At 44.3% G+C, this 12,100-nt stretch overlaps 1 protein-coding gene across 2 annotated transcripts in view; it reads left to right on the top strand.

The window, feature by feature from the left end:
* Positions 1-1,193: 1,193 nt before the first annotated feature.
* fhl1a (four and a half LIM domains 1a) overlaps positions 1,194-12,100 on the top strand; it is a 109,147-nt gene continuing 98,240 nt past the window's right edge. Inside the window, exon 1 of one of the 2 annotated variants that reach the window (XM_041195461.1) lies at positions 1,194-1,312. The gene's annotated coding sequence lies outside the window, so the exon portion shown is untranslated. The remainder of the gene's footprint in view (positions 1,313-12,100) is intronic. The other variant, XM_041195462.1, reaches the window with a different exon arrangement.

The raw sequence follows: 12,100 nt of genomic DNA, 5'->3' as shown, positions 1-12,100 counted from the left end.
GTGACTCCTGGTTGATTCTTAACTGCCTTCTGAATGGCCTAGTAAGCCACTCAGTTCGAGGGCAATTAGGGATGGGCAACAAATGTTGGCCTTGCCAGTGACACCCACATCCCATGAAAAAAATGAAGAAATGGATTGGAAATACTTGATAGAAGAACCAGAGAGGAGATGAGAATCTGTTTTCTGGAAGACACTGTCTGAAAGGGCAGATTCAATAATAACTTTCAAAAGGGGAATTGGATAAATACCTGAAAAGGAGAAACTTGCAGGACTACAGGGAAAGAGCAGAGGGAGCTAATTAAATGGATTGATCCTTTCAAAGAACCAGCACAAGCATGAATAGGCTGAAAGGCCTCCTTCTGTGCTGTATCATTCTATAAAAACTCTTCTGCAGCCATTTTGATGAAGGGGAATATTCCCCTTCAATGCCCATCACTCTGTTTAGATAATTCCACTCTTCCACGTTCATTGTGTTTCATGAGTGGAAGCTGTGTTTCTGCCTCCATATCTGCTCCATCGCTAAATCCACCAATTTCGCTATCACCTATCTCTGCCTTGAACTCAGCTCATCTGCTGCTGAAACCCTCATTCATGCCTTTGTTAGATTTGAATATTCCAACACTACTCCAGTCAACCACCCATCTCCCACCCTCCATAACCTCCAGCTCATCCAAAACTTTCACTTTTTTGATTGACAAGGAGTTGAGGGTTATGGCGGACAGACAGGGCAGTGCAGTTAATCTGATCCACCATGATCTTATTGAATAGTGGGGTAGGCCCCATGGGCTGAATGGCCTACTCCTGATTCTTGTGTTCTTGTGACATAAGAAATAAAAGTGATTGTTCTTGTTGTTGGCTGAGGTTGCTTTCTGGTTCATGGGAATAAATATTCAAGCTATTGTCTGTGTTGTTTATTTAAGATAGGATCAAATGTAGGAAACAGTTAACCGTTCTCAGCATAAAACTATTAGAGAGTCATTAAATGTTTCTAATCGAAAAGGGAAATTCATCACATTCCAGAGAAGCCACGTTATAGATGAGGAAATGTTTACTGCGGTTTCTCTCACTCTGATTCCATAGTTTAAAAAAGTGGAAATTAAGTGGAAGAGAATACAATTTGGCATCCAATCAGATCCTGTGCTGGGCTCAAAAACAGATTGAATAATTGGCTGTTTGGAGCAAAGTTGTTTCATTGGTTTTGCCACATGCTTTTGGAAAACTGTATTTAAATAAAGGGAGACATACAGATGTGAGGAGACATACAGAGGTGAGGAGAAGGCAGGGAGCAAACCAGCAGAGAATTCAGATGTGTGTGAGTGTTTGACTTATTTCTGTTCAATAGTTGAAATCGTGGAATATTTCTCCTGATTTTGGTGATCTATTTGCTTTAACAGAATGTAGAGGACATTGCAGCAGGAGTGTCTGACAGTGGAGTTAGATTCTGCATTAATAATAACAAATACCTGTTAGAAACAAAGTGCTGGAAATATTCTGGCAGAATCTGTGGAGAGAGAAACAGTTAATGTTTCGACTCTTCTTCAGAGCTTTTAGGAAGTCATGTGGACTCAAAGTGTTAACTCTGTTTCTCTCTTCACAGACGCTGCCAGATGTGCTGAATATCTCCAGAATTTTCTGGGTTTTATTTTTCAGATTTCCAGCAGCTGCAGTATTTTGCTTTTGTTTTAGATTCTGTATCCCTGGACTGTCTCTGTCACTTTAACAGACTCTCATTTTAGTTGAAGTTCAGAATGTTGTTTTAAAATTTAATTTTGTAGAAGCCTTGGAGATTTGTACACGTGTTTTACAAAATCCCCACTTTAATTCAGTGAGAAGATACAGAATCAAAATGATCACTTGTTCTCTGTCAGCTGGCCGATGGAGATCTTTAAGATTCTGAAAGGGTTCAAACAGGTAGAGTTAGCAAAGGGGTGAAATATAAGCTGGTTTAAGGGGTGAGGGCTTATATTTCACCTCTTTTCTATTTTTACTTAGTTCTGTTGAAGAGTCATTCGGACTCAAAACGTTAACTATGTTCCTCTTCGCAGATGCTGCCAGATCTAGAGTTTTTCCAGGTATTTTTGTTTTTGTTTTGGATTTCCAGCATCCACAGTTTTTTGCTTTTATCTTAGAGTTAGCAAAACTCTTTCCACTTGTGGGAGAGTTGAAAACTGGAGCCATCAATATAAGACAGTCACTAATAAATCCAATCAGGAATTCAGGAGAATCTTCTTACCCAGAGAGTGGGGAGAATGTGGAACTCGATACCACAGGGAGTAGTTGAGACGAACAGTGTTGGTACGTTTAAGGGGAAGCTGAATGAACACAGGTGAGAAAGGAGTAGGAGGATATGGTGATAGGATGAGGTGAAGAATGTGGAGCATAAACACTGTTTTAGACCCACTCAGCCAATAGGCTGTTTTTTGTGCAATAAATTCCTTGTAATAAATGTTTGTTAAAAGCTTGATGTCTGATTTGATGAAAATGTCTCAATTGGTTTTAGCCATTCTGGAACTTTCTGGATTCATGAGTTACATTTCACAGATTCACTCCCGAGTTTTGACTCTAGTGTTATTTGTGGGTAGCACAGATGAGTGGTGGGAATTCTGTGCTGAATTATCCTTATCCAGTCACTCAGCCAGCAGGAGAGCTGGGTAATAATGGGTGGTGGGTGGGAGAAGTGACAGGAGCAAGGTTAACAGAGCCATATTTAGAAACATAGAAATTAGGAGCAGGACTGGGCATTTCAGCTCTTCAAGCCTGCTCCGCCATTCAATATGATCATGGCTGAACCTCCATCTCAACGCCATATTCCCGCTTTCTCTCCATACCCCTTGATGCCCCTAGTATCCAAAAAATTATCAATTTCTTCTTGAATATACTCAGTGACACGGCCTCCACAGCCTCTGTGATAGAGAATTCCACAGGTTGACCACCCTCTGAGTGAAGAAATCTTTCCTCATCTCAGTCCTAAATGACCTGCCCCGTATCCTGAGACTGTGGCACCTGGTTCTCGATTTCCCAACCAGGGGAAACATCCTCCCTGCATCCAGTTTGTCTAGCCCTGTTAGAATTTTATACGTTTTAATCAGATCCCCTCATTCTTCTAAACTCTAGTGAATACAGGCTCAGTCGAACCAGTCTCTCCTCATACGACAGTCCTGCCATCCCCAGTATCAGCCTAGTGAGCCTTCGCTGCACACCCTCTATGGCAAGTATATCATTTCTTAGATAGGGCGACCAAAACAGTACGCAATACTCCAGGTGTGGTCTCACCAAGGCCTTGTATAACTGTAGTATGACATCCCTACTTCTGAACTCAAATCCTCTTGCAATGAAGGCCAACATCCCATTTGCCTTCCTAATTGCTTGCTGCACCTGTCTGTTTACTTTCATTGACCCGTGTGCAAGGACACCCAGATCCCTTTGTACACCCACATTCCCCAATATTTCACCATTTAAATAATACTCCACCTTTCTGTTCTTCACATTGGAGCATATAACTTCACATTTATCCATGTTATACTGCATCTGCCATGTGTTTGCTCACACACACAACTTGTCTAAATCACCCCGAAGCCTCCGTGCATCCTCCTCACAACCCCGCCCAGTTTTGTGTCATCAGCAAACTTGGAAATATTGCATTTGGTTTCCTCATCCCAGTCATTTATATATTATCATGAATAGCTGGGGCCCAAGCACTGATCCCTGCAGTACACCACTGGTCACCACCTGCCATCCAGAAAAAGACCCATTTATTCCCACTCTCTGTTTTCAGACTGTCAACCAATTCTCAATCCATGCCAATATATTACCCCCAATCCCATGTGCTTTCATTTTGCCCACTAGCCTCTTATGTGGGACCTTATCAAAAGCCTTCTTGAAATCCAAATGCACTCCATCCACTGGTTCTCCCTTATCTATTCTATTAGTTACATCCTCAAAAAAACCCCAGTAGATTAGTTAAGCATGGTTTCCCTTTTGTAAAGCCATGCTGACTTTGTCTAATCCTGTTAATGCTTTCCAAGTGTTCTGTTACCATGTCTTTTATAATAGGCTCTAGCTAACATAGCCTACTGATGTTAGGCAAACTCGTCTGGTTTTTCTCTCGCTCCTTTTTTAAATAGTGGGGTAACATTTGCCACCCCCCAATCTGTAGGAACTGCTCCAGAGTCTATAGAATTTTGGAAGATGACCATCGATGCATCCAATATTTCCAGGGCCACTTCCTTTAGTGCTCTGGGATGTAGATTATCAAACCCTGGGGATTTTTCAGCCTTTAACCCCATTAGTTTCTCTAGCACCAGTTTTTTACTAATACTGATTTTCTTCAATCCCTCCCTCATGAGACCCATGGTTCCCTAACATTTCTGGGAAATTATTTGTGTCCTCTCTTGTGAAGGCAGAACCCAAATATGTGTTTAATTCTTCTGCCATTTATTTGTTCCCCATTATAATTTCCCCCATTTCTGACTGTATGGGACCTACATTTGTCTTTGCTAATTTTTTTGTCTTCACGTATTTATAGAAGCTTTTACAGCCAGTTTTTATGTTCCCTGCAAGTTTACTTTCATACTCCATTTTCCCTTTCTTGATCAATCTTTTTGTCCACTTTTGCTGAATTCTAAACTGCTCCCAATTCTCAGGCTTGCTGCTTTTTCTGGCAATTTTATTCTCCTCTTTGGATCTAATACTATCCCTAATTTATCTTGTAATCCATGGTTGAGCCATCTTTCCTGTTCTATTTTTGCGCCAGACAGGAATGAATAATTGTTGTAATTCATGCATGCGTTCCTTAAATATTAGCCATTGGCTATCCACCATCAATCTTTTTAGTAAGGTTCCCCAATCCATCGTTGCCAACTCACGCCTCATGCCCTCGTAGACCCCTTTATTTAAATTCACAACCCTAGTTTCAGATTCAATTTCTTCACTTTATGGTCATTCTTCCCCAAGGGACCCCGTACAACAAGATTCTTAATTAATCCTTTCTCATTGCACAATTCCCAGTCTAGGAGAGCCTGCTCTCTAGTTGGCTCCTCAATGTTTTGGTCTAAAAAAACCATCACGTACACACTCCAGGAAATCCTCCTCCACAGTATTATTGCTAGTTTGGTTTGTCCAATCTAAATGTAGATTAAAGTCACCCATGATTACAGTTGTATCCATATTGCATGTGCCTCTAATTTCCTGTTTAATGCTTTTCTTACATCTCTGTTTGGGGGCCTATTTAAAGGAGAGTGTGCAGGCTTCACACTGGAGAGCAGTGGGAGGGGTGCTGAACAAGGGGATTTTGCAGGAGTGGCTGGACTCACAGGGAGGTGTGAGGGGAGGGGGGTTGGGCTCCACGGTTTAGTGACTCCTCTCTGGAGATGGCTCTGCAGGCAGTGAAGGAGCAGACAGAGGCCTTCTTCCCAGTGGATGGTAGGAGGCCAGCGAGCCTCATGACAAAGGCATGACTGGAGCATGCTGAGGAAGTCCCATTTGTAGGATGGTTGCTGAAACATGGGAGATTGTACCAGGCTGTGGAAACACTCCTGGCACTGAATGGCAAAGTGAGGGGATTTCATAACAGCAAGATCAGAGCCCTGTTTGTCATAAATGGCACCCAGAAGAGGAGTAGAGAGGTTGTTGACCCAAACATTGGGAGTGAGCAGGGACCAGTATCTACAGCGACACAGACTTACCTCATACCAGAAGCTAATGATCAGACAGAGTTATCTGCTAAGTGGCCTTGTGAATCCAAGTGGCACGATGCTATTGATGGTAAGTGGGAGAGACTGGCGAATGCAGACTGACGAATGCAGATGGGTGAACGCAGACTGGCGAATGCAGATGGGTGAACACAGACTGGCAAATGCAGACTGGTGAATGCAGATGGGTGAACGCAGATTGGCGAATGCAGATGGGTGAACACAGACTGGCAAATGCAGACTGGTGAATGCAGATGGGTGAACGCAGATTGGAGAATGCAGATGGGTGAACGCAGACTGGCGAATGCAGATGGGTGAATGCAGATGGGCGAATGCAGATGGGTGAACGCAGACTGGCGAACACAGACTGGTGAATGCAGATGGGTGAACGCAGACTGGCGAACACAGACTGGCGAACGCAGACTGGCGAACACAGACGAACCAAGACATTTATGTGGCACTCGGTTTTTCTGTCATTTTTTATTATTTGTTTGTGGGATGTGGGTGTTGCTGGCTGGGCAGCATTTATTGCCCATCCCAAATTGCCCTTGAGAAGGTGGTGGTGAGCTGCCTCCTTGAACCGCTGCAGTCCATGTGGTGTAGGTACACCCACAGTGCTGTTAGGGAGGGAGTTCCAGGATTTTGACCTAGTGACAGTGAAAGAACGGCGATATATTTCCAAGTCAAGGTGGTGAGTGACTTGGAGGGGAACTCCCAGGTGGTGGTGTTCCCATCTATCTGCTGCCCTTGCCCTTCTAGATGGTAGTGGTCGTGGGTTTGGAAGGTGCTGCCTAAGGAGCCTTGGTGAGTTCCTGCAGTGCATCTTGTAGCTGGTACACACACTGCTGCCACTGTGCATTGATGGTAGAGGGAGTAAATGTTTGTGGATGTGGTGCCAATCAAATGTATTGCTTTGTCCTGGAAGGTGTCAAGCTTCTTGAGTGATGTGGGAGCTGCACTCATCCAGGCAAGTGGGGAGTATTCCATCACACTCCTGACTTGTGCCTTGTAGATGGTGGACAGGATTTGGGGAGTCAGGAGGTGAGTTACTCATTGCAGGATTCCTAGCCTCTGACCTGCTCTTGTAGCCACAGTATTTATATGGCTAGTCCAGTTCAGTTTCTGGTCAATGACAACCCCCAGGATATGGATAGTAGGGGATTCAGTGATGGTAATGCCATTGAACATCAAGGGGCAATGGTTAGATTCTCTCTTGTTGGAGATGGTCATTGCCTGACACTTGTGTGGCATGAATGTTACTTGCCACTTGTCAGCCCAAGCCTGGATATTGTCCAGGTCTTGCTGCATTTGGACAGGGACTGCTTCAGTATCTGAGGAGTCGCGAATGATGCTGAACATTGTGCAATCATCAGGGAACATCCCCACTTCTGACCTTATGATGGAAGGAAGGTCATTGATGAAGCAGCTGAAGATAGCTGGGCCTAAAAAACTATCCTGAGGAACTCCTGCAGTGATTTGCTGGAGCTGAGATGACTGACCAACAATCACAACCATCTTCCTTTGTGCGGGGTATGACTCCAACCAGGGGAGAGTTTCTCCCCTAATTTCCATTGACTCCAGTTTTGCTAGGCTCCTTGATGCCACATTCGGTCACATGAGGCCTTGATGTCAAGGGCAGTCACTCTCACCTCACCTCGGGGGTTCAGCTCTTTTGTCCATTTTTGTACCAAGGCTGTAATGAGGTCAGGAGCTGGGTGGCCCTGGCGGAACCCAAACTGTGCTGCTTGATAGCACTGTTGATGACCCCTTCCATTACTTTACTGATGATCGAGAGTAGACTGATGGGGTGGTAATTGGCCAGGTTGGATTTGTCCTGCGTTTTGCTTACAGGATACAACTGGGCAATTTTCCACATAGCCGGGTGGATGTCAGTGATGTAGCTGGAGGGGCAAGTTTGTAAAACTTGAGAGCAGATATACACAAGGGGCAACGAGGCCTGCGTTGCTGTAATAATGCAGGTGGGGCAGGAGTTTCGGGAGATTAGATGGGTTGCAGCAGGTCGACGAGGTGAGTGGAAAACCCAGATAATGTGATGGCTGCATTTACCAACTTTTCTCACTGATGTTTGCAGCGGCTTCTCTTTGCTCCTGGTGAGCAGAGGAAGTTCCGGATCAAGGACAGCAGGAAAAAGTGAGCGGACATGGACATTGTTACAACATTCAGGCCTCTCCCTCAGGGTCAATAGCAAATCCACAGAGGGTATCAGAGGCATCTGAGGTCTCAGAGGAAGATCCACCATTTGAGAAGACATTGTCATATCAACCTAATCCCTTCACTAGCTCCAAGATTCTCACCCCAGAGCCATTGATGCGCAGTTAGAGATGGCGGGACCAGCTGGAGTAGCTAGACACACATGAGCAGCTGGTGGAGGCAGTGATGCCGCAGACACTTCCCTTTGGAGGACTGAGGAAGGACTCAGTAATGCTGAGCTTCACACAGATGGGGAGCCACAGGACTGATTATCAAAGCTGCAGATGCTGGAGCAGCAGTGGCAAATGTGTGGATATCTTTCAGAGTTCCCAGTGGCTGCTCAATGCTACACGTAGGCAATGGAGGAGCCCATCCTGACCATGAGTGTCACCAAATCTCTGTCCTGTGAGTGTATAGCAGCCTCCATTGAGAGAGTGGCACCCTTAAGGAGACCAGATGCAGCTTACCCACCCTCCCCCGCGCCCCCCCCACCGAGTTGATGCAGAAGGTGTGAGTTAACCTCCACAGAATGGCTTCATCCGTGAGCTCTGTGAAACGATGGGTAGGTGAGAGGGGACCGAGATGCCTGGACCCATTGACAGGTGATCAACCAATACGGACAAGCATGAAAGGGCAGGTGGACCTTGAAAGAGTGAAGGAACCTGAAGTCCATGAGATTCTTCTCAGGCCTCTCCTTGAGTTGATGGTGGGTCCATTGCCCCTTTGACAATGACACGAATGTTTTAAGAAACCCTATGGCAGAGACAGGTTCAAGTAGCGGTGAATGCGCTGGGATCTCCTCAGGTTCAGACCCCATCGTGGCCACCTCATACACTAAAGCAAAGTCACAGCAGCCTTGCTTCTACATCAAGTACAGGTACAGAGAGCACAGCACTATCCAGCATTCAGAAGCATTCGAGTAAATCTACGTCATTACACTTGGAGTCTCACTGGGTCATTTTTATTTCTTTTATGTCATTGTGCATTTGCTTTCTGAACTTTACCATTTGATTGAATCTACATTTGGACTGCTCGTGTGTTCCTATCTACTGCCCAGTGGATCATGAGGAGATGTGGAGACTATGACATGGTGTCAATCAGTGACGGTGAATGAAGAACTTGCAATGGGCTCATGGTGGGGCGCATTACATAGAGGTGGAGTTCCATTACAAGCTTCATTACAAACCACCATGGCACCTGTGGCAGAGACGCCAGTCTTGCATCTGCTGGGTTCTCGGATTTTCATTTTAATCACGTGCAGGAGAGGGAGGCACATGTTTCCCTTACATGCATGTCAATGGCATGTGGCCATTGTCCTCTCATGTGCATGGTCATTGCAAATGGAGTCTCCTCATCTTCCTCGGAGATGGAGGCAGCCGTGTGCTCATTGTCTGTCACCCGGTCAGCTACTTTTACTGTACCAGTGTGGGCAGAGCTGAGCAGAGTAGCGATTGGTGAATCAACACATTGTCAAACTGTTGTGAACTGACAGGACCATAATTATTTGAGTTTCAAATATTAAAAAAAGGAAAAATGGGGCTTTCCTGTAAGTGAGAAACTCTGTAATGTGTCAGATGTAAAATGAATGGTACAAATTACGTCCTAAACTCCTTAGTGCACCATTTCAAAGTGATGTGTGCAGTCCAGGGTCAAACACTCATTGTCTGCCTGAGTTCCCGATGTTATTCTGACATGTAAACCAGGTTTGCAGTTTGAAATCAATCCCTTGGGAACATGGCCTTTCAGTATCGTTTGCTGGCTTAGAATCAGATGATTCATTTCACACTGCAGGACCTGAGGTTGTAATTTGAAATGTGATGGCTGCAGGGACCACCCTTCAGATGAATCATTAAACCTGGCTCCCACTTTGTGTGAGCTGGTCACTGATATCACTGAGAGATGTGAGGAGGTTCTGGGCCCATGTTTTCTTCCAAAGCCTTTAATTGTGTTTATAAAATTTGATCTAAGTTTGAGAAATTGTTACACCAACTAATTGATAAAATTAATAAAAATAGTCACTTGGTAGAACAGAGCTTGAGTATTGCTGAGAAAAGAGACATGTCAAAGCTTTTAGTCTTGCACTCATCAGGACACTGCAAGAATACCAATATAAGGGGAAAGACAACAATTCCTCAGCAATGCCTTGACCAATCAGGGTCAAGCTGCCTGGTTTAAATTTAAACAATGCTTGGCAGTTAACTGTCAGTCACCATTAGTGGTGCATTCTCCATGCAAACACCACTTGCCAACCGATCAGAACTCTCTTCACATACAATATAAATTGTTGTCTTCCTCATATTAGTATTCTTGAGTGTCCTGATGAGTACAAGCTTTGACACGTCTCTTTTTTCAGCAATGCTAATTGATAAAACCTTTCTGTATTTGGACACTGCCATTATTGGCTCTGATGACAAGAGAGTGCATTTTGTTTCATATTTTTACACTTTCCCTTGGAAAATGCTGTTGAATGTTGGAAGGATTTGTAGGTTGGTTAACAGTCTGATAGGCCATATCGTGAATGTTCCTTCCTTACCCATCAACTCCTGGAGTGAGACTTGAACTCCATGTTACCAAGCTCGGGGGCATAAGTGTTACCTGCTCACCCACAAGACTTCCTTAGAGGCTGAGTGACTTGGCCTATACTTTCTGGAGGTGATCTCATTGCAACATACAAAATTCTGAAGGGGTTTAACAGGAAGACGCTGAGAGGGTGTTTTCCCTGGCTGGAGAGGCTAGAACACGGGAGCACAGTCTCAGGATAAGGGGCTAATCATTTAGGACTGAGATGAAGAGAAATTTCTTCACTAAAAGGATTGTGAATCTTTGGATTGCTCTACCCCAGAGGGTGCTGGATTCCCCATTGTTGAATACATTTAAGGCTGGGATAGAGAGAGATTTTTGGGGTCTTGGAATTAAGGGATATGGGGAGAGGGCGGGAAATGGAGTTGAAGCCCAAGATCAGCCATGATTGTATTGAATGGTGGAGCAGGCTCGATAGGCTGAATGGCCTACTCCTGCTTCTATTTCTTATGATGTTCTGTACAGTCTGTCCATTTGTGATTTGCCTCAGAATAAGCCTTGCACAGGTCATCTTGTCCTGTTTGGATGGGGTGAGATGGCAATAGCAGGGGATTAGCTCATTTTGGGAGATCCCTTTCAATGCGAACAGTTCTATAAATGACTTGGTGTTGGGTGTCTTGCACTCTCACGAGTTGACCGCACTGATATTTTAACAGTTCCTCAGGTTAATGAATCTTTTTAGCAATAAATTAACCAAAGGGTTTCACTGATTATTTGTCCTTCTAAAATTTCAAACAAGATGTCTTGCATGTCGCTGATGATCTCCGGTATGCCTGGATTCTCTCCATGTGACCTTGGTTGTCCCAATATCTAGTTAACATTCTGCCCTGGTGCAGTCAGAGGCAGGATTACATCTGAGGGAATCAGATTTCATTATTTCCATCCTTCATCTTTTATCCTCCCTTTCTCCATGTTTTACTCCTTTGCTTCCTTGTCAGGTTAAGGTGCAGTGATAATAACTCCATTTGTGGTAATTGTAAAGATTGCAGCAAAACAACAAAGTTATGTTAAACCTTTATAAATGCAGGATTGTGTCGCATTCTGGGAACCGCATTTTCGGAAGGGTGTCGAGGTCTTGGGCAGAGAGTAGAGGAGAGCTACTAGAATGGTGTCAAGAGTGAGGGACTTCAGTTAATGTGGAGAGACTGGAGAAGCTGGGATAGTTCTCCTTAGAGCAGAGAAGGTTAAAGGGGGATTTAATGGAAGTGTTCAAAATCATGAAGGGTTTTGATAGAGTAAATAAGGAGAAACTCTTTCCACTGGTAAGAGGGTCGGTAACCAGAGAAGCAGATTTAATGTAATTTGTAAAAGTACCAGAAATGATGGGGACAATGTTTTCAAGCAGTCAGTTGTTGTGATCCGGAATGCGCTGCCTAAAAATGCAGTGTAAGCAGATACAATAACAACTTTCGAAAGGAAATTGGATAAATAATTGAAAAAGAGAAATTTGCAGTGTTATGGGGGGAGAGCAGGGGAGTGGGAATAATTGGTTAGCTGTTTCAAAGAGCTGGCACAGAGTATGATGGGCTGAACAGCCTCTCATGTGCTGCAGCATTCTGTAATCCTGTCATTCTACAGGGAGGAATATCAGATTCAATGCAAATAAATGTGCTGCCTGC

This window comes from Carcharodon carcharias, chromosome 9 (assembly GCF_017639515.1).
Source record: "Carcharodon carcharias isolate sCarCar2 chromosome 9, sCarCar2.pri, whole genome shotgun sequence".
Classification (NCBI taxonomy): Eukaryota; Metazoa; Chordata; class Chondrichthyes; order Lamniformes; family Lamnidae; genus Carcharodon; species Carcharodon carcharias.
The sequence above is the reverse complement of the archived record's forward strand: the minus strand, read 5'-3'. Positions and strand labels throughout refer to the sequence as shown.